The sequence below is a fragment of the Dryobates pubescens genome, chromosome 9, assembly GCF_014839835.1.
Source record: "Dryobates pubescens isolate bDryPub1 chromosome 9, bDryPub1.pri, whole genome shotgun sequence".
Lineage (NCBI taxonomy): Eukaryota > Metazoa > Chordata > Aves > Piciformes > Picidae > Dryobates > Dryobates pubescens.
In genome coordinates, this window is record NC_071620.1 from 23,004,079 (window position 1) to 23,031,825 (window position 27,747).

Here is a 27,747-nt window from a genome sequence, read left to right on the forward strand (position 1 = left end):
CACAAGGTCAGACCCACGTGCAACACATGCACTTAGTTTTCCTGGACCCCAGGGTATGTCCAGGCAAGTCTGGTCCATGTGCAGGTCACCAGACTTACAGACTCCTAGTCTCATTGTCTATCCTGAGTCTAAAATCCCTCAGAGGGAGGGGGAAGAGGGAGCTGAGGCTCGACCTACTGAGACATGTTCTGGACCTGCCCTGTGCCTGTTTGGCCATACCAGCAAAGACACATCATTAAAGTAGGCTAGCATCCTCCTATGCTTCCTGTCCAAAATGGTTATTTGAACAAAGGCAGAGAACTGTAAAAACTATTACTATGAGAACAGAGTTTGTGACAACAGGCTTACTTAGATCGCCATCTTTTTCCTTTTTTTTTGGCATTTCTGCCTCATCTTGCTGTAATTTATTGTACATTTATTTCTTTATCACCAGAAACTGCTTTTACTTTCTTTATGTCAGCACTGCTGTCAGTAATGGTTGTTTCCAAGCATTGCAGTATTTTCGTTTACAGCTAAGACTTCAGGATATTAGGGCTGCAATTTTTGTTTTCTGGTTCTTCCTCAGCAGTAGTTTTCAATCTGATCTATTGCCTTCTGGTGCCTACAGCAAATGAGTATTAAATATTTATAGGCTTAAATTTGTTGTAGAGCAGCACCTCCACTGAAAGAATTTTAACCAGTGCAGAAAAGTGGGGTTTAAAGCCATAGCTTTAGTGGCTTTTCTGTCTTTATTTATCCAGTTATCTACCTTACTAATCCCGTTTACTTAGCTTGCATAGTCATCCCTCTCCCTGTTACACCACTTTACCAGATCCAGTTTAGTACAACAAAGCTTCATCTGTTTTCCATCTGTTTTGCTTTGCCACTAAAGAACCTCTCATTATATAGACTGCAATTAAGCAATTGCTACTTCATTTGAACTGCTTATCTTTTCTAAGCAATTGATTTACCTTATTAGATACCTGCAATTGGTTCTGTTCCTGTTCATTTAGTGATTGTCATCTAACTGTCACTAATTATTTGCAATGGATCACTTATAACTACTGTGAGATCCCAATTGCTTTATTGTCTCAAACGGGGTGTGACATGGCCGGACCACACAGCTTAAAGGCACTGCAACAGCACCACTGAAAGCCCAATGTGCACATCGCATTCTGAACAGCTCTGAAGGCACTGTCCCTGCCCCACAAGGGATGATGGGGAAATGGCAACTTGCTGGTGGCCACATATAAGCAGTGTGCCCAAAAGCTCCACTCAGCATGGCCTGCACAGTTGGCCCTACTGCACCACTCCACACCTCTCCACACCAGTCCCCCACTGCCCACCACCACCTGTGATAATTGTACAAGCTGGATCCTGGGAATGGTGCTATCCCTTCCTTTGCACTTTGACTGTCTCTCTCTCTCTTCCTCTACTTTTCCCTCTCCTTTTCCTTCCAATTTTCTCTCTGCTCTGTCACCTTTATTTACTTCAAAGGAACTGTCTGAATTTTAGCACAATCCCTCCTGATGACCAGGGTTGGTACAAGATAACTGGGTCAAACAAACTACCATTTGTCTTCCCTTAAAGACTGGACAGATATAATTTTACTCCCCCCGTAAGAGTAGAATAAAATGCTCTCATTGAATTGAGGAGAAATACAGAATTATATTCAAAAATATACATAAAAATACAGAATACATGAATCCTTAACACCTAATACATATATGGGATACATGAAAGCCCCTCAAAGCTTCCCCCAGCCAGACTAAACTACAAGCCCCAGTGCTCCTTTTCACCCCACTCATTGCTTCCTTTCCATCAGGCTTAAACAGGTCAAAATTGCAAAGGACAAATTAGTCAGCCCTCTGAAGGGCACAAACAGATCTACTACCCCAAGTTACCAGATGAGGGCTCCCTCCAGAGAGTAAAAAGGAGGGAGAAAAAGAAACAGAAATGAACTCTGCAGGATGCAGGGATTCTGGGAATGAAATAATATAATTTCCTGTGTCCATCCACTGGATTGGACTCTCTGGAGCTCCTGGAGGTCTATAACTTTATAGAATCATAGAATCAACCAGGTTGGAAAAAAACTCAGAGATCATCAAGTCCCGCCTATTACCTAAAACCTAACACCTCATGACAACTAAACAATGGATTGAAGTGCCACATTCAATCCTTTTTTGAACACCTTCATGGTATATCTCTTAAACTGGGGAGCCCAAAACTGAACGCTGTACTCAAGATGAGGTCTCACCAAGGCAGAGTAGAGGGGGAGGAGAACAGCTCTCGATCTGCTGGACACACTCTTCTTAATACACCCCAGGATCTCATTGGCCTTCTTGGCCACCAGAGGACATTGCTGTCCCATGGATAAGTTGTTATTCACCTGGACTCCCAGGTCTCCCTCCACAGGGCTGCTCTCCAGCAGATCACCACCCTACCTGTACTGGTGCAATTTATTATTCCTCCCCAGATGCAGGACTCTGCACTTGTCCTTGTTGAACCTCATTTGGTTCCTCTCTGTCCAGCTCTCCAGTCTGTCCAGTGGCTGGATGGCCACACAGCCTTCAGCTGTATCAGCCAAGCCTCCCAATTTGGTGTCATCAGCAAACTTGCTGAGCAGACACTGTTCCCTCATCAATGTCATTGATGAAGATATTGAATAGCACTGGTCCCAGCACTGATCCCTGGGGGGATTCCACTAGTTGCAGCTCTCCAGCTGGACTTGGCACCATTGATCACCACTCTTTGAACTCTATCTTGTAACCAGTTCCTAATCCACCTCACTGTCTGCTCTTCCTTCCCACACTTCCTGAGCTTGCTCACTAGGATATCATGGGAGACAGTGTCAAATGGCCAGTTACTCTTTCTGCAAAGAACTTTCTCCTCACCTCAAGCCTAAACTTCCCATGGTGCTACTTCAAATTGTGTCCTCTTGTTCTGTTGTTGGTTGCCTGGGAGAAGAGACCAATCCCCACCTGTCTAAAACCTTCTTCCAGGTTTTTAAAGGTACCTGTGTCAAAACAGGACACCGTTTTATCCCCACATCTGTCTTTTACACTCAATTTTCACCACTGCATGAAAAATTTTAGAATAGTTACTTCTTATCCTCTGCTGTTAAATGCTGTTAGCTCCATAGATTCTTATCTGAAAACCAAAGGGTTTTGCCATCTTGAATGCAGAATGAGGTTTACCTTTTTTTTTCTTCTTTTCTCTTTGCTGTATATAAAAATAGGATGAGTGATACAGTATTACCTGAAACCAAGTGTTCTTATAAATGTATACAAATACTTGAAGGAAGGGTGCAAAGAAAAGGAAGCCAAGGTGTTTCCAGTGGCAGCGGGATCAGAGACAATTGGCACAAACTGCAACATGTGAGGTTCCCTCTGAGCAACAGGAAACACTCTTTTACTGGGAGAGTTACTGTGCGGAATCACAGGTTGTCCAGAGAGGCTGTGGAGCCTCTCTCCCTGGAAATATTCAAAAGCCATCTGGGCGTAATCCTGGGCAATAAGATTTGTATGGCCCTGCCTGAGCAGGAGGCTGGACCAGATGACTTCCAGAGGTCCCTGCCAACTTCAGTCCTTCTGTGATTCTGTGACCAGAAGATATTAATTAAACCTGTAGACCATTTCAAAACCCTAGACTTTTATCAGCAAACTTTCTCCTTTCCCCAAAGTCGGTTGCTCCTCCCCACAAAAAATAAAACTCCCCAATTGTGTCTCATTTCCAGTACCTTCTCCACCTTATCTTTTATTTTTTGTTTGACACATTTGAAATACTTAGAAATATTTATCAGCTCAAATATTCTTTTGTTCCATTTCCAGTGTAAACTCAGGTAGCTGTAAGTCAAGTGGAATATAATTAACATGGCAAGAATTATCCACCTATTTCATCCCCAATCCATATTCCAGATGTTAAACCATGTTCCCTTTCTACTTATTTCTGATTATCCTTTGGTCCATTGGACTTAGTTGCTTGGAATTCTGTGCTTTAAAGGTCTTTTTTCCTGTCCATGATATAATACAGACTGAACTGGGTATTATAAAATGTAATGCCAAATTGTAGTTTAATAGTTTGGGGGAAAGTCATGTAATTTCTCAGCTTTCCTATGCTATCAAGACAAAAAGAAGGATGACTGGAATCTAGCTGTATCAGTGGTTGGGTTAGAAAGCTTCACGGTGCACATAGAATACATAATTGAAGACATGAAATTTTTTCCTATGAGAGGACATGATGGACAAAAGTAGTCTTGATAAATTCCAAAGCAAGTTCCTATAGAAACTACAGGTAACTAAATTTCTCAGTTATGATAGTGTTGCATTGTGTTTGACAATTTCAGACTGAGATTTGTCAGTGGTTAGTTATTAATGTCAGGGAACTGAAGTCACAGAATTTGACAATAGCACAGAGAGGAAATATCAATAAAATCTGAAATGACAGGATAGACTTGCACAGAACTGCAATGTAGAGTGAAGCACAACAGTGATTTTTCATTGTATTGCTCAATATATACCTGCAACATTCACACAGTGAAATTCTGCCTATTGTTATGTTTGCATACAGAGAGCTCCAAGATAGATATATCACAAAATAAAATTATTGCAGTGTATTACTATTTTTTTCATACTATTAATGCTTTCATTTTGAAATTATTTTCTTTTGGGTTGAACACAAATATTCAAACTTATGTCTCTGCCTGTGATTAATTTCAAATGCTGTCTTTAATTGACAAAGTACAATGACATAAGGCAAATTATCATAATGTATGGTAGTGGCAAAATTACACTGCTAATCATCTAATATGACTGACATAATTTAATTCAAGCTGTCAAAAAGTTATTGTTCATTGACAGGCACCAAATGAGGGGGCTCTGTGATTCTGCAGAAGTTGCAACTATGCCCTCAACCTGAGGCAGAGCTCTCAGCCTGAAAGAGTAGTTCAGAATGATACAGAAGCAGGAAAAAAGGATATAGACTTTGAGACTTTGCTTTAATATGTCCTTTAATATGTTCTCACTTCTGTTTTTATCTTTAAATAGAGGTGTTTAGAAACTTTCTTCAAAACCTAGCTTTGTGAACATCGTGTTCTTCCTCTGCTCACGTCAAGAGATACATTGTGAATAGCAGCCTTATGACCAGAAAAAGGAGGGAAGGATCTGAGAAACAAGCAAGAGCTCCAAGAAAGAATATTGCCATCACAAAGATTAGATATTTAAAAGAAAAGGTATTTCTTTACACTGGGACACAGTGAGGTATGCTGCTTAAATTCTGTTTGCTCACACTGGATTTCTACATTAATATGTTTGTGGCAAGACCAAAGATCCATGTGTCTTGGCACAGGCTATGCTCCATAGCTGTTATGAAATAAAGAGGGGGTGAGATGGAGAGTTAATAAAAATATAAGTTATTTATTAATTCAAACCCTGACCCAATGTAACTATATGCAAAGTTATGAAAATTATGCAGGTTCTTATGATTGGTTGAGAATATCTTCAGAATATAGGGATGATTACAATAGTTGAGGAACAAGATTTGGAAAAGGTAAATCCACAAAACAGTGAATATCCCCACTACAAAATGCAGGCTTTCCTTGAAGACTGTAGGAAATATTCTGATTGTTACTCACAAGGTGATGAGAATTCCTCTTATAGTCTTCTTTTTGGGCAGCCTTCTAGAACTGTTGATGTAATCTACATGTGCCATGCAAGCCAGACAAAGCAAGTGAGAACAAGGGAGTGCTGCGCAAGTGAGGGAAGTGCTTTGCAGCTAGTGAGTTCTGCAGCTAGGGAAGAGTGCATGCTTTTCTGCTTACTCCTTTTTATTAACTCCCCACTAACTGATGCCATAACATCACCAAAAGAAGTGGGAAACTCAGCCTATAGCATCCTCAGGCTTGCCAAAGCATGGGGTCCTGGCACACGGCTTGGTAAAGGGTCCATGTGTCCACTAATCTCAGGCCTGCCCTTTTCTCATGCTTTTCTTTGATCCCCCATCTCAACTCTGCAAGAGGGAGGGGGAAAGAAAGGTTTGGGGTACACTACCATAATAGTACATTGGACGGAAAACACACCAGAAAAGAATAAACAAGGAGTGCTGTTTCCCCAGAATAATCTCATGGTTTGGAAATCAGGAACATTTGGAGCCAGAGGTGATGTGCTGTGTCCTGCTCTGAGTGGAGGTTTTTTTCTAAGAATTTCTACAGTTGTCTAAACTCACTTGTGTGTTACTATCCATAGCATCCTGTGGCAAGCTGGTCCACACCAGAACATTTTCTATGAATAAATACTTTCTAAAAATTTTTGTTGTTGCCACATAGTCAAAAAAATTTGTATCTTCTTCTCCACTGCAAGTGACATTGATTTATTGTTTCATTTTCATCTTTTCAGAGCTGCTCATGATTTTATAGATCTCTGTCATGTAGCACTTCAGTTGATTACCAGGCTGAAGTTCATAGCTGTGCACTTCATCACATTGTCAAACACAGGATAGAAAGTGACCTGCAATCTTTGCTGTGTTTGATGATTGTTCTGCTCACTATGTGTGACTATGTGTAAGAAAAGCTGGAAGAAGGAGAACCCTACACCTGACTCAAGAACAGCATTTGATGATATTTTAGCAACATTTTTCTATGCTGTCTTAGCAGATGGTAGGCTTAATCAAACATACTAAAAAGTAGTAAAAAGTGTACCAAGCTATATTCTTTCCTATTTATTTTATAGTTACCTTACAGCTTTTTATTAAAAAAAAAAAAGTGTTGATTGCATTTGCTGTGAAGCAAGATACAAAATGAAGCACAGTAAGAAAGGCATAGGAAATATTTCTCTGCCTTGCAATTGGTGTGCTTGTAATGCAGCAGTTGATATTAATGGTCAGAGATGGTCAGATAATCAGAGTCCAACAAGATGACATTTAACAAATCCAAGTGCTGGGTGCTGCACTTTGGCCACAATAACCCCGTGCAGAGCTACAGGCTGGGGTCAGAGTGGCTGGAGAGCTGCCAAACAGAAAGGGACCTGGAGCTACTGATTGACAGCTGGCTGAACATGAGCCAGGAGTGTGCCCAGGTGGCCAAAAAGGCCAATGGCATCCTGGCATGCACCAAGAATAGTGTGGCCAGCAGGAGCAGGGAAGTCATTGTGCCCCTGTACTCAGCACTGGTTAGGCCACACCTTGAGTACTGTATCCAGTTCTGGGCCCCTCAGTTTAAGAAGGACAAGGAGAAGCTGAGGGAGCTGGGATTGTTTAGCCTGGAGAAGAGGAGGCTCAGGGGAGACCTTATTACTGTCTACAACTACCTGAAGGGTGGTTGTGGCCAGAGGTGGTTGGTCTCTTGTCCCAGGCAACCAGCACCAGAACAAGAGGACACAGTCTCAAGCTGTGCCAGGGGAAATTTAGACTCAAGGTGAGAAGAAAGTTCTTCACTGAGAGAGTTGTTAGCCCTTGTAATGGGCTGCCCAGGGAGGTGGGCATTGGATGTGGCACTTGGTGCCATGGTTTAGTCATGAGGTCTGTGGTGACAGGTTGGACTTGATGATCTTTGAGGTCTCTTCCAACCTTGGTGATTCTTTGATTCTGTGATTCTGTAAAGCCAAGGTCTATGTAAAATTATGTCATGCCCAGAATGATGTTTCAAGCATGAAAAATTAAAACTGCAGAAAAGTCTTTCTGACACAACTATGAACACTAACCATACTCTTAGAGAAGACAGTTTGTGACAAATTCCATGAAGATGTACACTGTGAAGCAGATCTTTCAACTTCTCCCTTCCCATCCTATTTTTTCCAAATGGACAATTTCTTCTAGAAAAAAAAAAAACAAACTGCCTTTATTTCTTTCCTTCTGCACAAAGAAAAAGCAGACTTAATTGCAAGAATAAAATATATAAATTTCTTTTTTATTTTTGTATGAGGCAGCAAATGACTCCCATTGGCAGGAAAAATGACAATGATGTGGGCCAAATGGACTCCAACATAATATTGATTAGGGTTATTATAGCCCATCAATGAATAAATAGGACAGCAGTTTCAAAGGAGCTTTGTATTTTGTGTGATAGAAGGAGAAAGACAATGTATTTGACACAGAAAAGGCCAAAGTAACTGTCACTGCAGATGAAAATTACACATATTAATATGGATATGATATGGGCAAGGAAACTCTGAAGAATACATTTACAAACAATTTGATTTAGTTAATTTATTCTTGTATAACTATTCATGTGAGAATCAATATGTTTAAAAAGCACTTTTAAAGAAAGCTGAGTATTCCTGATTAAATGTGTTTAGAGATTTATACAAGCCTTATACCTTCTTTTTTTCATGCATAGATCATCCTACAGGGAACATAACATTCATAAAAAATGGTAAGATCCTTCCTGAATTGCTTTTGTTTCTCTTCTTTTAGTAAGTTTTGTGATTGCTGTGCAGAATGCTGGGGTTTACATGACACTGCTCCTCCTTTTCCTTCCTGGGTGTATCCCCAGGCTGATCAATGCACTCAGCCTTGATTCCAGCCAGGGCTGTGGGGGCAGCTGGGGACAGGTGTGAGGTAGCAGTAGGTTGGAATCACCCAATGCTTTGTGTCAGGAGCCCAAAGCTCTAAGTGGTCATTTGTATGAGCAGTGGTGGAAGCACTGTCCCAACACTAGATTACACTTTTGGCACAGAGGTCAATGCTGCTGTAAGTTGGTTCACATCAAATCCAGTGGCAGACAGCAGCCTTATTTACTCTGTAAGCAAGCCCAGATATTTCATTGCAAAATAGGCACTGGCAATGCAATGTAGCCTGTTTAGCCTGTTCCCTCAAACTCTTACATTATTTTCATCAGCATTTTAGAGACTGTTGTCTATTAGAGGCTTTTTGATTGCTGCTTAGTACAACACTAGTCATGTATGTTGTAAATGACTTCCATACACTTGCTGGTGGTTCTGTAGCGATTTCCTACAAGAAGATAGCACCTTCACAACAAAGTACTCCTTTGCACCATTTGAGATCAGCATCTCTGCTTATTAGTTCAGAAAAAAAAATAATAATCTTTCTTCATCTATGTTACAGTCTGATAAGATTTAAGCAAACCAAGTAATCAGCTATTTCAGCTTAGCAAATGGCTCAATTTCACTTATTTCTTCTTCATTATTGTTTTATCCCTTTTCAGCACACTGTCAGTTCTCTGAAGTAGCATGGAAATTTGCATGTAACAAAGAATTATATTCGTTATAAGCAGGTAGATTTTGTCCATTAAGTGTATACTATCTCTATGTGACTGTAAGTCCTTGCCCTGTTCCACAAGAGCAGTCTAGATTATTGGAGATAATTGGACCATGAATTATTGCTTTCCTTCTTCTCACAGAACACAGTTTGACTTTGTGTTTTCACCAAGACCACGGTGAGAAACAAATAATTGTATTAGTTGTGAGACCACAAATTTTCTTTCTACAAAATGGAGTAGAAATTCGAGATAAATACTTCTAGTGATCTAAAAACATATGTTGGTGGTAGCTACTTTCCCTTTACATCAATATGACTCATTCAGTATCAGCATCTAAAAGCTGAAGATAAAATCAAAGAGGTGCTGGGCTTTTTTAGATATCACTTGAAAATAAGTCAGTCACAGTTGTAATTACAAACACAAGCAATACTTAGAAAAAGGCAGCCAGTAAAGCTATAGCAAAGATTTGCTGGATCTCCTTAAATTATCTGAGAGACAGTAGTGATGCTGAGCTTTGATTTCATGAATACTCACTGACAGAAGACAAGCTGTTTGGATTGAAACATTTGCACATATATGCACATATATGCACACATGATTTTGGAGACCCATAAAGAGAACCATCTTCTTCTAATAGTGTTACCCAAAAAGTATAAAGGGAGCTAAATGTTGGCTCAGTAATTCCAATTAAAAGGTTCAATTCATAAAGAGGTAGAAACTGCCCTGACAACATAGGAAATAAATAGCACAGGATTTTAGAGCAATGCAATGCTCCAAGTAGCCTAATTTGAGTTTGGATTAAACTTCGAAGTTAGATGTGCTTTGTGTGCAGGTTGAATCAGAGGGCCTCTAGAACTCCCTTCCAAATTAAATTACTCATGATTCTAAGTGTAATTTCTGGGTGGTGAAAAGATTATATTCTTTTAACATACACTTTACATATATTTAGTGTCAAGTTTAGTAATTTCAGGCTCAGTTAGAAAAAGTCTCTCTGTTAACTAAGAACTCTCTGGGGAGCTATCTCAGGCCTTACCTAAACAGATTGAACAGTCTGGGTCTTTAACAGAGATTTTTTAAATTTTGTTTTATTTTTCTCATAGCTGCTGTTCCAAGAATTAGAATTAAATTGTGACTCACAGAAGAGTTAAAAATAGAAAACTGAATTTTAAATGGCATTCTCTTTTTCTAATTGCCAGTATATTATAAACTAGTTGTTAGTTTAATGATTGCTTCTCCCTCAAGGAAACAGCTGCATTGCAGCTGATGTCATAAATGCACCAGTTTTCCAATTGCTCATGAAGTGCTCTGAGCAAACAGGAGAGAAAAAAAGAAAAAGACTGTTTTGGGAGAATGTCTTTATAGAATGTATCAAATCATTCTTAGTTTCTACATACAAAATAAAAAGGCACAACCCCCTTTTCCTTCTTTCTTCTTTTCAGCACCTGATTGTCTTAAAGAAGTAATTACTTTACAAATAGTTCCCTTCAAGTTCAGCATACAGATACCTGTCCTCTAATTTTTTACTTTTTGTTTTTTAAACACAGACTTTGCTCTTTATCTCAAATGTAGACTGACAACCTTTTGATTTTGTGAATTTAATTAAAGACTGAGTTTCTCATTGCTTCCTTAGTAAACGGCCATTGAATGTCTTTGTCTGGGTATGAACCTTATCTGCTCTATTCCTTTCTCATGTCAAATCAATCATTGTCTGAGTGCAAATGCTGAGAATGGCACAAGTATCCATCACTCTGCTAGTGCTTAACTACCCTGGCTCTGAGGTGCTGGAGCAAGAAAACAAGTGACAGTCAATATATTTTATGGTCTCTGTCTTTTACAAATATTAATTGCCTATGCAATAGTTTGGTCTCTAGTTCATGGTATCTTCAACCTTGGATCAGATCTTTTTCTCCATTAGAGTGAATTCTTCTCAGCTTCCAAGATTAAATGAAATGAGTGCTTGGGGCAGAGGTTAGAAGCAAGAAGTGATGATGAATTGCAGTATGTTACCAGTCAAGTTAAAATCACAAGCAGTAGTCTCAACCCTGCATGATGTGTCTGCTCTGCTTGTAACAACCAGACAAATGAAATGGTTCATCTCATGAAAAGCCATGGAGAAATCCCTCCTCATTCCCCAACATGTGGTTACTTGGCCTATCACAGTACAGTGCTTCAGCACTTTCTCAATAGAGTGTGTATGTGTTGGATTTTAGAAGTAGCTTTCTTTCCTATTATCATTTTAACTTCTTTTCTACCACCTGGTAAGAGATACCACATTCATAATCTAAACTGCAAAATCAGTTCTTTTGCAAATGTAATTTGCATGATTAAACTAGTGGGTGAACTTTGCATTGAATAAGGCTGCATGCACTAGTACTCCACATCCTACATTCGCAGTCACAACCTCATAGTTAGAGAAATGGTCGTGTCTGTAACCAATTCTAACAAGGGTTCAACAAGGAGTATCATTTGCAATAGTCATGCATCCTGTTTGGAAAACTAATGTTTTTTCTTGTTGAGTATCATCCTAATTATTTGATTCACTTCTATCTTTCCAAATAGTCGTAATCATATCTGGTTTTGGAAAGTCTTTAATAATTTTTTTTCTTGAGGTCAAGGTAGACTGAAAATGGAAAACTCTAAATAATATTGGACCTAGAATGACTTTAAGAAAACTTTGCAAATATCCATTTGAGACTTTGAGTGCTTTTTTTAGCTAACTTCATATTCTTCTGATCTATGAACATTTAATTTTCATATGTTGTACCCTGCGAAGGTACATAAAATAATCTTGCTAATATTACATTAATAATCCATAACCATGTTATCAGTATAACATAAATTACAAAGTTTTGTATCACACTTCCTTTTCATTACTTACTAAGGACATTAATTTTTCATCAAAAGAAGTATTAAAGTTTCCTTGTATGCTAAGTATTTTATTCTGAAGACCAGAAATTGACTTGAGTAATCACTCAGGTAAAGACCCTCTCTGTTCAAGTGATGCCCTTAGGCACTGTAGATTACTCACTTTTAAAAATACATTTGGACTGAATCAGTCATCCATATTATGGTGGTTTGGCCTTGGATAGGGGCCAAATGCCCAACAAAGTAACTCTATCACTCCCATTCTTCAATGGACAGGAGAGAGGGGAAAATATAACAAAAGCCAATTATAAGATAGAAAAAATTTAATAATAGTCATAAGCAAAGCAATAGACCATGTGCAAGCAAGAAATCAAGAGGGAATGGCCTCCAGCTGTGATTGGGTAGGTTTAGACTGGACATTAGGAAATTTTTTCATGGAAAGAGTGGTCAGGCATTGAAATAGGCTACCCAGGCAAGTGGTTGAGTCACCAGCCCTGGATGTGTTTAAAGGTTGTTTGGATGCGGTGCTTGGAGATATGGTTTAGGGGTGAATTTTGTAGAGTAGGGCTATCAGTTGGGCTTGGTGATCCTGAGGGTCTTTTCCAACCTATGACTCTGTGAAAGCAGAGAGAGATGTTAGTCTCTACTTCCCATCAGCAGGATGATGGTCAGTCTTGGGAAGCAACGCTCTCTATGGTTCCTCTTGAGGACAGACGCCATGGATGAATCCCCCCAACTTCCTTCTTTCACATATGGCATGGAGAACCCCTTTGACCAGTTTGGATCAGCTGGCTCAGCTGCATCCTCTCAGCATATGCTGGGGGTGGGGAAATGTAGAAAAAGCACAGCCTGGGTGCTCAGTTCAGAAGCAGCTAAAACACTGGTGTGTTATCAACACTCTACTACAGCACTGCAAAACACAGAACTAGAAAGATGCTCTGAGGACAATTAACTCCAGCTCAGCACAAACCAAATATACATATGCTTTGTTTCCGAGACAGACTAAAACTTTGATGTTTTGTGGATGTGTTTTGTAAAATACATAAGGTGATACCATTAGAGTATTTGAACTGCCTAACTGAACAAGCTTTTAGGTTTTCTGCCAGGCAAACCTGACAAAAGTGTTAAGCATTTGTTTTCTCAGAATATCTTATTTAGTGACTATAATGCAAAGGTCCTTTCCATCTTGCAGTCATATACTTGCTGTTTCTCCTCTTCCTTTTTGGTCCATGGGGTGTTTATTTGGGTTTGCTCTTGTTCTTGTTTTTGTTTTCCTGTTCTAAATCTATGAGGATTTGTCTTTTGATCATTCACCTGTGCTAGTTCTATTTGCTAATAATATAGTTCATGATCATTCAGCAAGAAAACACCTTATGCATTGGTAGAAGTTTTCTCATTGGCATTCACAGTAAGATGGCTGTTCATCTGCAGCATTTTCTTATGATTTCTCTGGACACCAAGATTTGCTAAACCTCTTGGCAATCTCCGTTTGAACCATGGCAGTTACTTGTGGAGGTCATACTCTTTCCTCCACCCTTCCCTTTCACTTTGTTTAAATGAAAACAATTATGAATATCTATCTGAATTTTGTAGATGAAGACTGAAAATGTGTTGTTGAATAGAACTGGGAGAAATGCTTGCATCCCATAAGTTTATTTCAAGTTTTGCTCAGTATTGGAAAAAAATTTTAAAAGAAAAGAGTTTTCCTATAAAGTGTAGGAAAGTGTTTGCATTTTTATTTCCTTAGACCCTCTTTTGTCTATTTCTTCCCTCTAACATGACATGTGTTTTTCCATGTATTCTTTTCTTGTGTCCTTGCTTTTATCTTTGCCAACACAGAGGATTTATTAGTTTGACTATAAATAACAAATATAATCTTTTAGGTCACTATGAAATGTTTTCCTCTCCCTTGAGAAAGAACACAGCTCTCACAGCCTTTTCCCACAAAATTAATTCCCTTCTGGGACTTCATTCTGGCCAGTGATGTGTAGTTTTACAATGTATCATATATGAAACTACCAGCAGCCTGTATATGGAAGAAGGGATGTTGTCTTTGGAAGAAGAAAACTGTTGTTTCTGTTCTGGTGATGCTGAGAGATGCATGGGCACTGCATCTCTCATTGAGCTGGGAAAGGCTGTGTCCATGATGCAGATTGCAGACTCACAAGACATTCTCCTCAACAGTGGGGTGGAGACTAAAGAGCCTCTTACAGGCATTCCCTCATTTTCTGATGAATATAGTGGCACCAAGGTTTGGAAATGAGATGGAAAGCAGACCATGAAGAGACAGACTTACAAAAAACTCAAGGTTATGAAAAGGAAGAGGCTCAAAGGTTAAATTGATTTTGTTCTCTACTACTTACCAGGAAGTGAAAGAAATTAATTGTCCAGAAGTCATTGTTCATTCATAAGGCTTAAATCTTTGGAAAACTCATTAAGGGATACTGTTTGATAATGTTGTACTATCCTCAGTTCACAACTGGGGACACAGAATGCTGTCAACCTGTATATTCAGCATTTCTTCTTCTACAAATAATGTCAGGGGAGAGGAAGTAAGGAAAGGAAAAAGCACATATCTAAATCTCATCCTGACATCAAATCAGGATGCAACTAGATGGAACAATAAGGTTTAAGAGCTGCCATCCCAGAAAGTCTTACTTTGCAGCTCTTCATTTCTCTAAGTCAGGTATGTTTTCAGTGTGCCAATCTTGGTCTGAAAGGATCATCTGTGCACAAGCAAAAGTTAACAGAGCCATGTCTCTCTACACTTACAACATTGCAAGGTCTTTATGAATGTTGGTCTCGGTGTTGCATTTTGACATTAGTTTCTTCTCAGGTCTGGTCTGGATGCCTTACGTAAAATAATGCAATGAATTTGCAACAGGGTAAGGAACATATCCCTTATGAGTCAGATTCCAGGTGAACACTCTTCCCTCTGAGACATTCTTGCAATTTGGAAAGAGGAGAGTTCACCCTTCACAACCTTGGGAAAGAAACAAGGGCAAAATGTACCATGGACAAGTTAAATACACCACCGAGGGAATCCTCTGCTGTGTGAAAATCACCTGGTGAACATGATGATTACATTAAGAACTGAGAAGTGCCTCAACAAAGATAAGATCATCCTGGAGGACCTACCTGATGCATCCTCTCTGCCCTCTAAGACAGCAACTGCCCAGGTCATGTGGTGGACAGTGGATGGAAAAGAGGGGCAGAGACTGCTTGGCGATGGTCCCTTCAGACACATAGGAAGACCCTCTAGAAATCTGCACATGCACTGTTAATGTCAGCCAGATGGAGCTATGATGAATGAACTGGGAATATAATAAAAGCCCGGGGCTATGCCAGCTTCTGGCAGGGGGAGGAACATCACCAAGGACACCTTGGGCTGGAGACACCAGCCCAGGATGTCTCACCCCACCCAGCCCCCAAGAAAGACCATGGGGTGATAATTATCCCTCCTGCTCTTTCTCCATTATCTCTTTTCCTCTCCCTTTTCTTTCTTTCTCTGTTTTGTTTGCTCCATTCTCTCTCTTTAATAATTAGTCTCATATATGACCTCATTTGAGTCATAATTTCACTCAAAGGAATGTTCAAAAGAACTGCATCTCCTTACCAACATCCAGACCAAGGCAACCACTTAACTCTGAACAAAGTCATATTACTCTAAGAAACAACTGCCTAGATTGAAGAGTATTTTCTTCCACGTTTCACAAGCATCCCTCTTTTTCTCCCTGAGAATATAACCCAAATTTTCCTGCTTGTCTCATGAGATCTTTGGATGATGACCAGACTGCTCTGTAAACAGCTGTTTCAGTGCTTAGTGAATTAAAAGAACTTGGAGGCACTTCAGTGACAATATCTACATTCAGAATAGGAAAATCACATACAAATTCTTCATGGTAAAACTGAGAGTGAAAAATAAATTCGGCTCAGGTAATGGAAATAAATTAGTTTCTGTGGTAGCTACATTGCAGCTCTTGCAAAGGCAACATAATTAAAGTCTGAATTAGAATTTTCCGTACTTGTACTTTGTTTTCATTGGGGTTTATGTTTGCTCTTCTGAACATGTAGGAATGAAAATTAACCATTCAGTTGGTTTGTTTAACTTTTAGCTAGTCTGCTGAAGGATTTCCAGCAGCCTTTCTAAAGTTAAAAGGAGGAAAGCAAATTCTACCAAAAAGGGAGTTTTGGGTTTTTTTTAAACCAACTTGAATAATCATTTCTTTGCCAATTATTTAATTGTTTTGTTTCTCTGATTGTTTGTACATCCTGAGCTCTGAATAGTGATGGTAATCTGATTTTGATTCCACAAACGGTAATCTGATCTTTTAGCTAAATAGAACAAAGCAGAGCCTCTTTCTGGGTTCCTCACACTGTGGAAGACAACAGCTGTCCATTGCTTACAATATGGGGAGCCTCAATTTTTTCAGCCCTTTTACCGAGTATGCCTACATCTGCAGCTCTACTCCCCTGAAGAAAACTGAGTTGTTTCTTGTTTGTATTCCCACAGCGTATGCTTCATGCTGCACATATGATGGAACTAGGAGATCTCATAGCAAGAGAGCTAATTCATAAGAGAAGTTTTGTGCCATTACATCACTGAAAGGTTGGATAGTCATCAGGAGAAAACTGAAGTTTTTGGCCTCCACTCTTGGCTACCATGCAACTACTCCGTCACTTCTCCAGTACAAAACAGTCCAAATTGACTTAGTTTCAAGTGGAACATATTCCATGCAAAGGTTTTCCTTCCATCTGTGCCCCAGTTTGCCCTCAAGCCAGTGGTGCACAGCTGGCCCAAACCACCTCAAGCAACAACCACCACAGAAAGGCTTTATTTTTGGTCTGGTGGCATGGTCTGGTGGCCTTCCCCATCCACTTATAATTTTTCTTTCTAGTTCTACTACCTCTCTTGATATTGCATATCTGCCAGAAGACAGATTTAATTGTGGAGCTCTCATCTTATTCTTGTTCTCAGTATAACCTCTCATCTACACATGTTTCAAAGCCATGTGTTTAAGTGTCGATCCCATGTCAATTAGCAGTCTCTTTGTCTTGGCATTAACACAGAATGGTAAGAGAAGGAGAACTGGGTTTTACATGTAAGATATCTTAGCAGGCTAGTCTTGCTAGGATGCCTGCATATAGCACATAATATGACAGACCCAAAGGCAAACAAGCAGAAGAACATATTATAGGTGTCTTGAACAGCTCCTTGTGGCACCTAGCAGCTCCTCACAGACTCCAGGCCTAGACAGATGATTCTCTGAATTTGCCAATTTGCCATCTTACATCAGCCTCTTGAATGGTAAATGCCTCTTGTGTTCATCACGAGTAACACCTTAAAGGTAAGATCTCAATGTCCACCTGTTTAAGAGTCCAGGCTGCTTACTGAAACAATTTGGCAAAATTAACATTTGCCTCTCTTTTTTTTCCAGTGCCCCAACAAGAACTTGTACTGACACAGCTTCAAAAAGTTGAAACAATCAAATAATTTAATTTATTAGAGCAACAGATACAACAGATATGGGATTGCAGGCGATAAATGCACAGATTGCAATCTGACCTCAATAAATCCTGAGTACACAGATAACACCATGTGCAGTTTCTAAGTGTGGGAAAGTACCTTCAGAGAAGCTAATTAGGGAGCTATCTGTGTACAGTCTACATGGCACTCTGGAGTATTCTCCCAAACAAATATATGGGGTGGCTGCTTGAATTAATGTCTGCATCAAGGGGCCAAAAGTCAGTTAGTGCTGGACATCATCACAAAAGCTATGAAACACTTGTCAGAACACAGTAAGATTATTACCACTGAACCTAGCAGTGCTAAATGTGCTATAATCTTACTCATAAAAAGTTAAAGTTAAGCTGGTCTACTCTGAGTCCTTCTGTTAGCCCCAACATACATTGCATACGGGCAACATCTTACTAAAAGAGCCTGTCAGAGTAGAAATGCTACTTTTAACCTAGGGGCATATCAAGAAGTTACCCCACTGTACCATTTGGAGAAACAGTGCCAGACCTTATTTAAACACTACTTTCCTCAAAAGCTGCTCTGAAGTGTGTCATTCTTTTGGTTATGTTACTTCTTTGCCACCTTTGAAGGGATACCAGAAAGGGGGGGGGACGGGGACAAACCAATCACATGCACAGTCCTTTTATCATTAGAAAAACAAAACAAAACAAAACACAAAATATCTGCTCCTGGCTTCCCCAATACATTACAATTTCCTCTGAGAGGGAACAATTGTCTTCATCGAAGTCAATGTTCAAATACCTTTATTCAAATTAAGACATGACTTCTTGTTTATGGTGTAACAGAACAGTTTACTCTTGTATTATAGTTGAGCCAGCAACCAGAACCTCCTGTAACTCCCTCCCAAAGGTTGCGGTCTTGGTTATTTTGCTGTTCAGCAGAAAAGTCTGCTTCTGTTTAAAACAAAATGACATTTTTGTATTTCCTTAGATCATTAGAAGAAAAAGTGAAGTGTAATCAGTGGCTTTACATTTTTTTTTTTCTCTGGCTCTTTATATCTTGGTGACAGTAATAAGGTGAAACCTTTATATTGCAGAAATAACAGTGAAACAGAAGCTAATATTTCATGATGCTGCCAGGAAGCATCCCTCTTTGCCTTGTTGTTTGTTTACTTGAAAAAGGCAGCAGAGTGTGCTGAGATAGCAAAAGTACTGGAGGTAAAACAAAAGAAGACTGATTTTCATTGCTTTACTTTCTTCATCCAAATATAATTTACCTTCTTTCTTCCATAGTTTCACAAGAGAGAGTAACATCTCTCCAGGGCTTCCCAAACGTGTATGTTAGTTGTTGCTATACTTTGTTGGAGGAAGGAGCTTCAAAGAATCTGCAAAGCTGGCAGCTTCTTCAATTCGTGTGTGTGCAGGAGGATACAGACACCCTGTGGCAAAAACTCTGGAAAGATCCTTCTAATTTTGGGTCTTTCCTGTATTCACCCCTTTTTCTTCGATATTTATTTAGTTGAATTAGCTTTTAACAGAAGTTCACATTCTGTTTCAAGTTAGCCCAAACATGACTGGTTTTATAAGTCATTCCAAATGTAGTATTTAAATCTTCACAATTCTTAAAGAGGTTCTTTAGCATAAACAGTCCCCACAGGCATCCAAACCATTTGTAAAACTTCAGGAGTGCATTGCCTGTCTTATTTTTGAAGATCTGTTGCATAAATAATGCCTTATAGTCAGTTAATCCTCAAGTGAATATAAATATACTGTACTGAAAGGGGTTTTCATTTAACAAATGTTGAGAATGTTAATTCTGCATTCATAATACAAAGGTGCATTCATAATGCTAGATAGACAGACTCAAGGGGTTATGATCAACAGCTCACTGTCCAGCTGGAGACCAGCAAAAAGTGAGTTTCCTCAGGGACCTGTACTGGGTCCAGTGCTGTTTAACAACTTTGTCAGCAACATGGACAGTGGCATTGAGTGCACCCTCAGCAAGTTTGCTGACACCACCAAGCTGTGTGGTGCAGTAGACTAACTTGAGGGAAGGGATGCCATCCAGCAGGATCTTGACAGGCTTGAGTAGTGGACTAGTGCCAACTCTATGAGATTGAACAAATCAAAGTGCATCTGGGTTGGGCCAATCCCAGGCACAAACAGAGTCTGGATGCAGAGTGGGTTGAGAATAGATCTGAAGAGAGGCTTGGGAGTATTGCTTGATGAGAAGCTCAACGTGAGCCGGCAGTGCACTCTTGCTGCCCAGAAAGCAAATCGTATTCTGGGCTGCAACAAGAATTCTGGGCTGCAGCCTGGGGCTAGCAGGTCACGAAAAGTGATTCATCCCTTTATTCTTGTGAGTCCTCACCTCATACTGCGTCCAGTTCTGGTGTCCCTGTCATAAGAAAGACAAAGAGCTGTTGGAGCGAGTGTAGAGGAGGGCCACAAATGTGATCCAAGGGCTGGAACACCTCTGCTTTGAGGACAGGCCGAGGAAGCTGGGATTGTTCAGTCTAGAGAAGAGAAAACCTGGGAGGGGGGAAACTTTGTGGCTGCCTTCTAATACCTGAAGCGATCCTACAGGAAGGCTGGTGAGAGACTTTCCATAAGGGTGTCCAGCAATAGACCAAGGGGAAATCACTTGAAGCTGAGGGAGAATAGGTTTAGACTGGATCTTAGGAAGAAGTTCTTCATTACAAGGGTGGTGAGACTCTGGAATGGTTTCCCAGGGAGGTTGTGAAAGCCTCCAACCTAGGGGTTGTTCAAGGCCAGGTTGGCTGAGGCCTTGAGCAACCAAATCTAGTTGAGAGACATCCCTGCTCATGGCAGGGATGTTGGAGTAGATGATCTCTAAGGTCCCACCCAACCTAAGCCATTCTGGGATAATAATAATAGTAACTGACAAAATATTAATACAGTTTTCAGAGTTTAAAAAAACCCCAAAATTTGGAAGATGAGTATATCTTTCTCCAAAATTTTCCTAAAATCTTTACTGTGTTTTTAAAAATGATTCTTATCCAATGAGAGTATTCTTAAATTCTCAGCAATGTTCAAGCTGATTTTTTTTCACTGTTATGGAATAAGAGAATGGAAAGTTGAAAGAAAGACTTCATACTTTCTTTCTCTGTTATGTTTGGATGGCATTGAAAATCTGAGTGTTTGCCCCTTTGAGATTCCCTGAAAAGTATTTCTTTGTGTTCTTTCAGAAGGGAGGCTTTTTGCAATACTATCTTTCTTTTCATTTAACAGATCTTGAGTGTTCTCAACAGTCCTGTGGTAGCTCCACTGTGGTAGCTCACATTCTATTTTCTTTCTAACCTGATATAAAATTATTTTGGCTATTATAGCATACCAGAAAATCTGAAACTACATTCCAGAGTCTACAGTCTCTAGGCTGAGCCAGTACCGGTGATATCATGGATTGAGGCAAACTGTAATGTGTACATACAGACAGAGAGAATATTGGTTAGATTCATAAAGAATTAAAAATTAAGGAATTAAAAAAAACCCACCACAGTCTTCACTTTCCAGGTCTCTGTGATTGACCAAAGGGTAAAGTATAGGAATGAATAGTCTGTGGAAGCAGGAAGATATTATAAGAATAAACACCTCTGGGCAAAATATATGTTTGGGGTTTTTTAAGACAATTGTTATAAAATCTGGAAAGGTTTATGAAAACTATTTGGATTTATTATCATTTAAATCAAGTCTGAAAATTAATTCATGACCACTCTGTAAGATCACTGGCATATTACTGAAAACACTTTATGCAAAGGGACTTGACAGAAAGCAATGCAATAGAGGAAATATGCATTGAGAATATGGCAAGTTAGCCTTAGAAATTTAGGGAATAGAACAAATAAAAACCTTAATGAAATTCACTCAAAGTAAATGGACAGAAATTGCAAATACCTCTGAGAGGAGAGGAATAATACAGAGGGAACTAGAGATCTCCAAAATGTGAGAAGGTAAAAGCAGACACAGAGAAACTGAGGTAATACAGTGAGAAATTAGCTGAAAATCGGAGAAATCTGGAGAGAAGTGTATCATACTGAAGAGAAAAAGAGAGGCTGAAATGAACTCGCACTAACTTTTAAAAAGTCTGTTTTTTTTTCTCAGTTTGACTCTAAATTTTCATTTTTAAGTGTAGTTGGGTGTTTTCTTGAACTAAATGAAATATTTCTTCCCACCATTCAAAATGCTTTAACTTAAAATTGACATGGAATGAAGTCTCAATCCACTTCTGCAGGGGACAGGGTTCTTTTATAGATTCCCTGAATGAAATCAAGAAGAAACAGAGCAGTTGGTTGAGAAAAAACATTTGAATTTTATTTTGCTTACATGTGCAGGGGCAAAAGTTAGAAATGTAGAAAAGGAGGAAAAATCAAGAAATACCAAAGAGAGAGCTACCACCGTGGATCCTAGTGATGTCTTGCCGGTCCTCATGGCCTCAAGCAGTGGGGGAGCTCCAAACTTCCCTCTTACCTTCAAGGTTTTATAATTTTTCCAATCTCATATGTGGTCACAGTTCCTCATTCAGTTGCCATGGTTATGGCACATTCGACTTGTGTCAGCACTGGTCCCATGGTTATTTGCATGCTCTTTTGGCTCTAAACTACTGTATCAGTCATCTGTGAGGGCCCTATCCTTCAGAAGACCTATAAAGCTGTCACAGTGAGCCCCATCTTGCATTACAACACTCCTGAACGCAGAACCTGTGGCCTTGTCTGATTATTGTTTGCTACAGTCACAGAGCTTGTGGTTTTGTAGATAAACAGCTTTCTTCCTAGGACAATGGTGACACAAACATGACACAAACAAGCTGAACTCCTTAAAAATGGTGAACATTTTAATCTTTGAAACAGGTTTACAGTAAGCTAAACAGGAGCTATATCCCTCAATCACTATCCTGGTTTTAACCCAGCCAGCAGCTGAGCTCTAACAGTCAAACCAGGGCCTCCTGTGTGGTAGGAGAGAATTCTAACTCTTCATCACCAAAGCAATGGTCCCAGCCTTTTCCTCTAGGTGGGCAAGATGAAAAAGGATCTGGGAGGCAGAGATGAAATAAGGGAGATTTACAGGTACCAGATAATACAAAGAAAAATACTGGTGTATGTCACAGCAGGGGAACAGACAAAATGCATAGCAGACCCATGAGTACGCCTGAGCCAAAATGCAAACACTCCCACATGGAAGCTGGAAAAAACCACGAAAACCTGGAACAGGAAACATTACAAGCTGTAGGATAGACTCCAAATCCCATATAACCTTTTTGTCCCCACCAGCCCTCTCAATTTGCAGTGAGAATGATTTCAGCATGCTATTGAACACTGAATCAACCGGCTAAATCTTTGACACAGCACTTCCTTTTTTTTTGCAGTAGTGGTCAAATCGTGTTTGCAGAACCATATTGTTGAGATGAGAAGACCTTGGCTTAGCCAATCAATCTGGTGCTTTCTTGTTTATTGCAGAGTCAGCACCGTTTATTGCAGAGTCAGCACATGACTAGCAGGTGAAACACAGAACTGAAAACTAAATAAAGCAAAGCAACAAAAACTATGAAGACCTGCAGCTTCAGAGAACACTGTATTTAGTTGTTCATCTTACGTGTAGGCCTTCCTGTCAGGAATCACGGAAGCTGAGTGAACAACACTACTTTCAGCAGGAAAACTGGTGTGTCTTCTCACCCTTGGAGTCTTTCATCAGCTACATTTACTATTTTGAAAATTTGTATTTTCTTAGTTCACTGTGGAGTTTACCTGTGTTCATTGCAAGTACATCCCAGTATCAAGTGATAGCTGTGGAAATAATTTCACAAGGCCACACAGGTGGAATATAAAGAATATATCAATTATTCAGATAAGATATATGAGTCTAACTTACAACCATTCTGGTTCTGTAAAAACTTAAATTTCTATGACAATTATTTGGGCCAAATTTTTTCACTGAAGTCACTGATTTCTCTGATTTTATACTAATTACATTACTTAAACTGCTAAGGATGCATTATTCTATCCAAGCATGAAACACAGGATGTTAGAGGGTGTCCTTTATTCACAGTGCTGAAAAAGTTATTCCCAAGGGATTTGCTAAGGTAATTTTGAAACTGTATCATAATTTTAAGGAACCACTTAAATGAAAATCAAGCAGAAACAACTAGGGGTCCATTATTTTGGGATGATGCGGAAGAAAATAATAGACATAGTATCTGCTGTTATTTTAAGACAGATATAAGCACTTCACTCTTCATTCATTGTAATAAAATGGTCCCCTAATACCTACCCTTGATGATTCTATTTTACATAATTGTTTTGTTTTACCAGCTATGGAAAAATAAATATTCTGCATTACTAATCCCATTAGTCCTTTCAGAGGAAATGTCAGGATAATAAGTTTTCAATGGTCACTATTCTGGCTTTTTTTGGTCAGCTCTTTCATATATTTATGTTATTGTGCACTGTCTTGTTATTTTGCAATTTTAAGGCAATTTCAGCTACTAAGATGAATTTTTTTGTATGAAACTTTCCTTAGCAGTGACTTCTGGGCCTCTGGAAAATATGTCTATTTAATAGAACTAATAGCACAGTGTTCCTTTAGACAAACAGAATGCACTTCAGTGAAAATCTTTGATGATACTAACACCATCTAGAGAACCGTGGTATAGATTTATTACACCGGTCTAACTTTTGTTCTTGGACACTTCCCTAGACAAGTTCTGCATAGACAATGAAAGCTGAAGATCTCAGATGAGCTGAGTCACACTCTGAAGAGGCCTGTGTTTTAGGGAAGTGGCTAACTTTAGATGGGATGAATTCAGGAGAAGGTACTCAGTCACAAATTCCAAGAAGCAAACTCTAACATTTAAACAAAACCTTCTATTTCCTAAACAAAAGCTCCTGTGACTGAGAGCATGCAAACATGCTCAAATATGCAAGCGAAAGCTGTCTAACAAACAATCTGAGAAAATGAGTAGATAAACAGATTATTTGGGAAAAAATCACAAGTCATGGTGTCAAGGGTTAGGGCTGGGCCAACCTCTAAACAGGTGACAGATGCCCTCTATTGATCGCTCTTGCTTCCCAAAGGGGAACAGAAAGAAGGTAGGAAGAGAGACTTATGGATTGGGGGGGGGAAAAAACAACAACCCTAAAACTGCTGCAACTAAAATAATAACATTAAATATATGTCAAACAAAGAAAACCAACATCAAATCCAACCCTCCTGATGGCATTTACATCACTGTCACCACTGATCATGTAGTCAGGCACTAGGTAGAAGTCCCAGACTAGACTTGTGGCAGACAGGAACGGGATACAGTAGCTGAATTCTGGAACTGGATTCAGGAACACATGGATTAGGATTGAAAGCAGAACAGAGTCCTCCTTGGTCAGCAACCATTAAAGATGAGACTTTATCATTGTCTCTCAGCTTTATACTGAATATGACATATATGGAATGGAATGCCTTGGTGGTCACTTTAGGGTCACCTGTCCTGTCCACTTCTCCCCACAAATGTGGCCTTTTCTGCACCCCTCAATGTAGTACTAACACAACATTTATCAGTGACATTGATCTGCATACTAATCTTTGGTACTACCTAGGAGCATTGAGAATTATCTCTATAGAAGCAGATGCTGTCTGCAAAAACATGCTGTTAAGTTCAGAAAGTGCAGTTATTTAGAAGAGCTTTTTCTGAAAAGTAAAATCACTAAACAGAGTTAGTTGCTTTCTGACTCAAATCAAGACACATGGTAAAATATATTTCATTTTACTAGACAGATTCTAAAAACTAAACACTGTTGCTCTCTTAGATCAAGTTTGAGTTTCCTCCGACTGCCTGATAGTTCCTGTATCTTCATACCTGGTGTCCTCTGTGGCACTGCTCCTTCTGAAAGCTCCGATCTGTAAGATTATCAGCCAATTTGACATTGTGTCAATCATACACACTATGAAAACTTCATTTTCTGGTTGGAAGAGCTTGCTGGCATTTTTAAGCTCAGAATGAGAAACTAAGCAGAGTAGGAAATTAAAAGATTCCTTATCCTTGTGTTTAGCCAAGATCCTGAGTATATTAGTAACTGGTTTTAAAGAGTCTAGTTTTACCAAGGATTATTTCTATGTTCTTAGTGATATCAGAGTGGGCAAATATGGAATAAAATACAAAAAACCCACGGGTGTTTTAGCATGGTGGCCTTCTATTAGGAGGATGAAATTCATCCTGGCAAGAAGGGGAAACCAAAAATATTTTTGGCTCTTGCTGTGGCTTTAATTTCAATAGCTCTTTATCTTTGTTTTTCCATAGTAACTCCCAACAGAAATCTACACGATGAAATGGAGCCTACTGAATCCATGCCAAAACAGAGAAGGCAGATGTATTGATATCACTACTTAATTCAGCCAGATTATTTTGGTTGACTGCGGGGTACAGATGTAAGAATGAAGACATTGCAAATATGATTCCTATGATTAATGGCCTTGCACTTTCTGCTGCTTCTCTTATTGTATAACTCCTGAGGGGAGGCAAGTAGAGGCTTGATCTGTGACTCTCATCAGACTGTACAAACTTAATGACCTGCCGTTCTGGTATTTATAAGAAGTTAAAATATGCACATACAACCATATGTACAGATCAGTAGAGATGTATTACTTAGCAATAACAAAAGTGTGATAATAATAATTTTTAAAAAGGCAAACAAAAACAAACCATCAATTTCTAGCAAGAAAGGCAAAAGTACATCTTTGCAGCTACTGGCTTTTAGTGACTGAAATGTATTGAGATAGTAGTTAATTATCATTATCACAAGGAAGTACAGAGTAGAATGCGTTAACTGCATTTTTCTTTCTCTTATAAGGTTCAAAGAAAGTAGATCCTACAGATTCAACACTAAAAAAAAGTAACTCAAATACTACAAGAGTTCATTGGACACAGGAGTGGGGAAAAAGGAAGATGAGGACAAAAATTCTACACTGTGAACTGCATGCCCTGGTGGCTTCCAAGGAGTGTCACAGGTCCATAGCTCTTCTGTGATTGTCATGAGTATGTGGTAGCTCATGGCATTCCTAGGATAGAATGATCAGGGGTGGAAAAGAGATTTAAAATCCACAAGTCCAACCATCAACCCAACACTACCAAAACTTATTGCTAGTTACTTGAGAGGAGACCAACAGCCACATCACTACAACCTCCCTTCAGGTAGCTACAGAGAGAGCAATAAGGTCTTCCCTCAGCCTTCTCCAGACTAAGCAATCTCAGCTCCCTGCTTATCTTCATATTGCATCTTCTCATCATCCACCACATGCTTCTGTGCCTCCCACCTATCCTTTTTGTGAAGTATAATCTTTTATTTGGACATGACACTCCTTTTCAGTTACAGTGTACAGGAAAACAAAACTGCGTAATTCTTAAATCAGAAAAAAAATTAAATGCATTATCCCTATTTTGAGCCCTCAGACCTAGAATATATAGCTTTGCAACTGTGTTTGGTTTTTTTTTAAACAAAAGACAGAGAACTATTACTCAAGTATATATAATGTCTTCATGTTTTTATATGTATGTGACCTAGAGGAGAGATGTAAGTACGTTGCTAAATATTCATACTGGTAAGAATGGACTGTTCTGAATCAGACACAAAAATTAATTAAATTTGCCATTAAGAGCCAGAAAACAAAAATTACCTGAGGAAAAAACAGACACACACTCATACCCATTAGATGATGATAGCCCATAAAAAGTGTCCTGGTTAATTTGGTTTGATTTTTGTATTTAAAAATGAAGATGCTTTTGAGGAAATCAATAGCAGTTTGCCTCCAGTGCAGGCTTCAGTGTATTAGTGTGGCTGTGGTAGGTGAAATTTGGGGTGACCCTGGTAAAACTATTTTCTAAGTGTTTAAGGTCGTCACATTGAGATTACATGCAGCTAAGAAGTGGTAAATCGTGCTGGGTTTCCTAGATAATGTACAGAACTTCAGAGGACCTATTAGTTCTAATTTGTTTTGCTCATTCAAGCATAAGTTTTAAAAGGAAGATTTCCCTGTGATCTATATTATTGATCACTATCATTGTGCAGTTATTTAGAAACACTGAGGAGTTGGATATTTCACTTATTGATTCATTAAGAGCTTTTGGAAATGTTTCATTTCAGCAGTTTTTGATCATGCAGGATGTCCTTGAAAAGACATCACAGGAAACTTGAAGATGGTAATTCAATTTT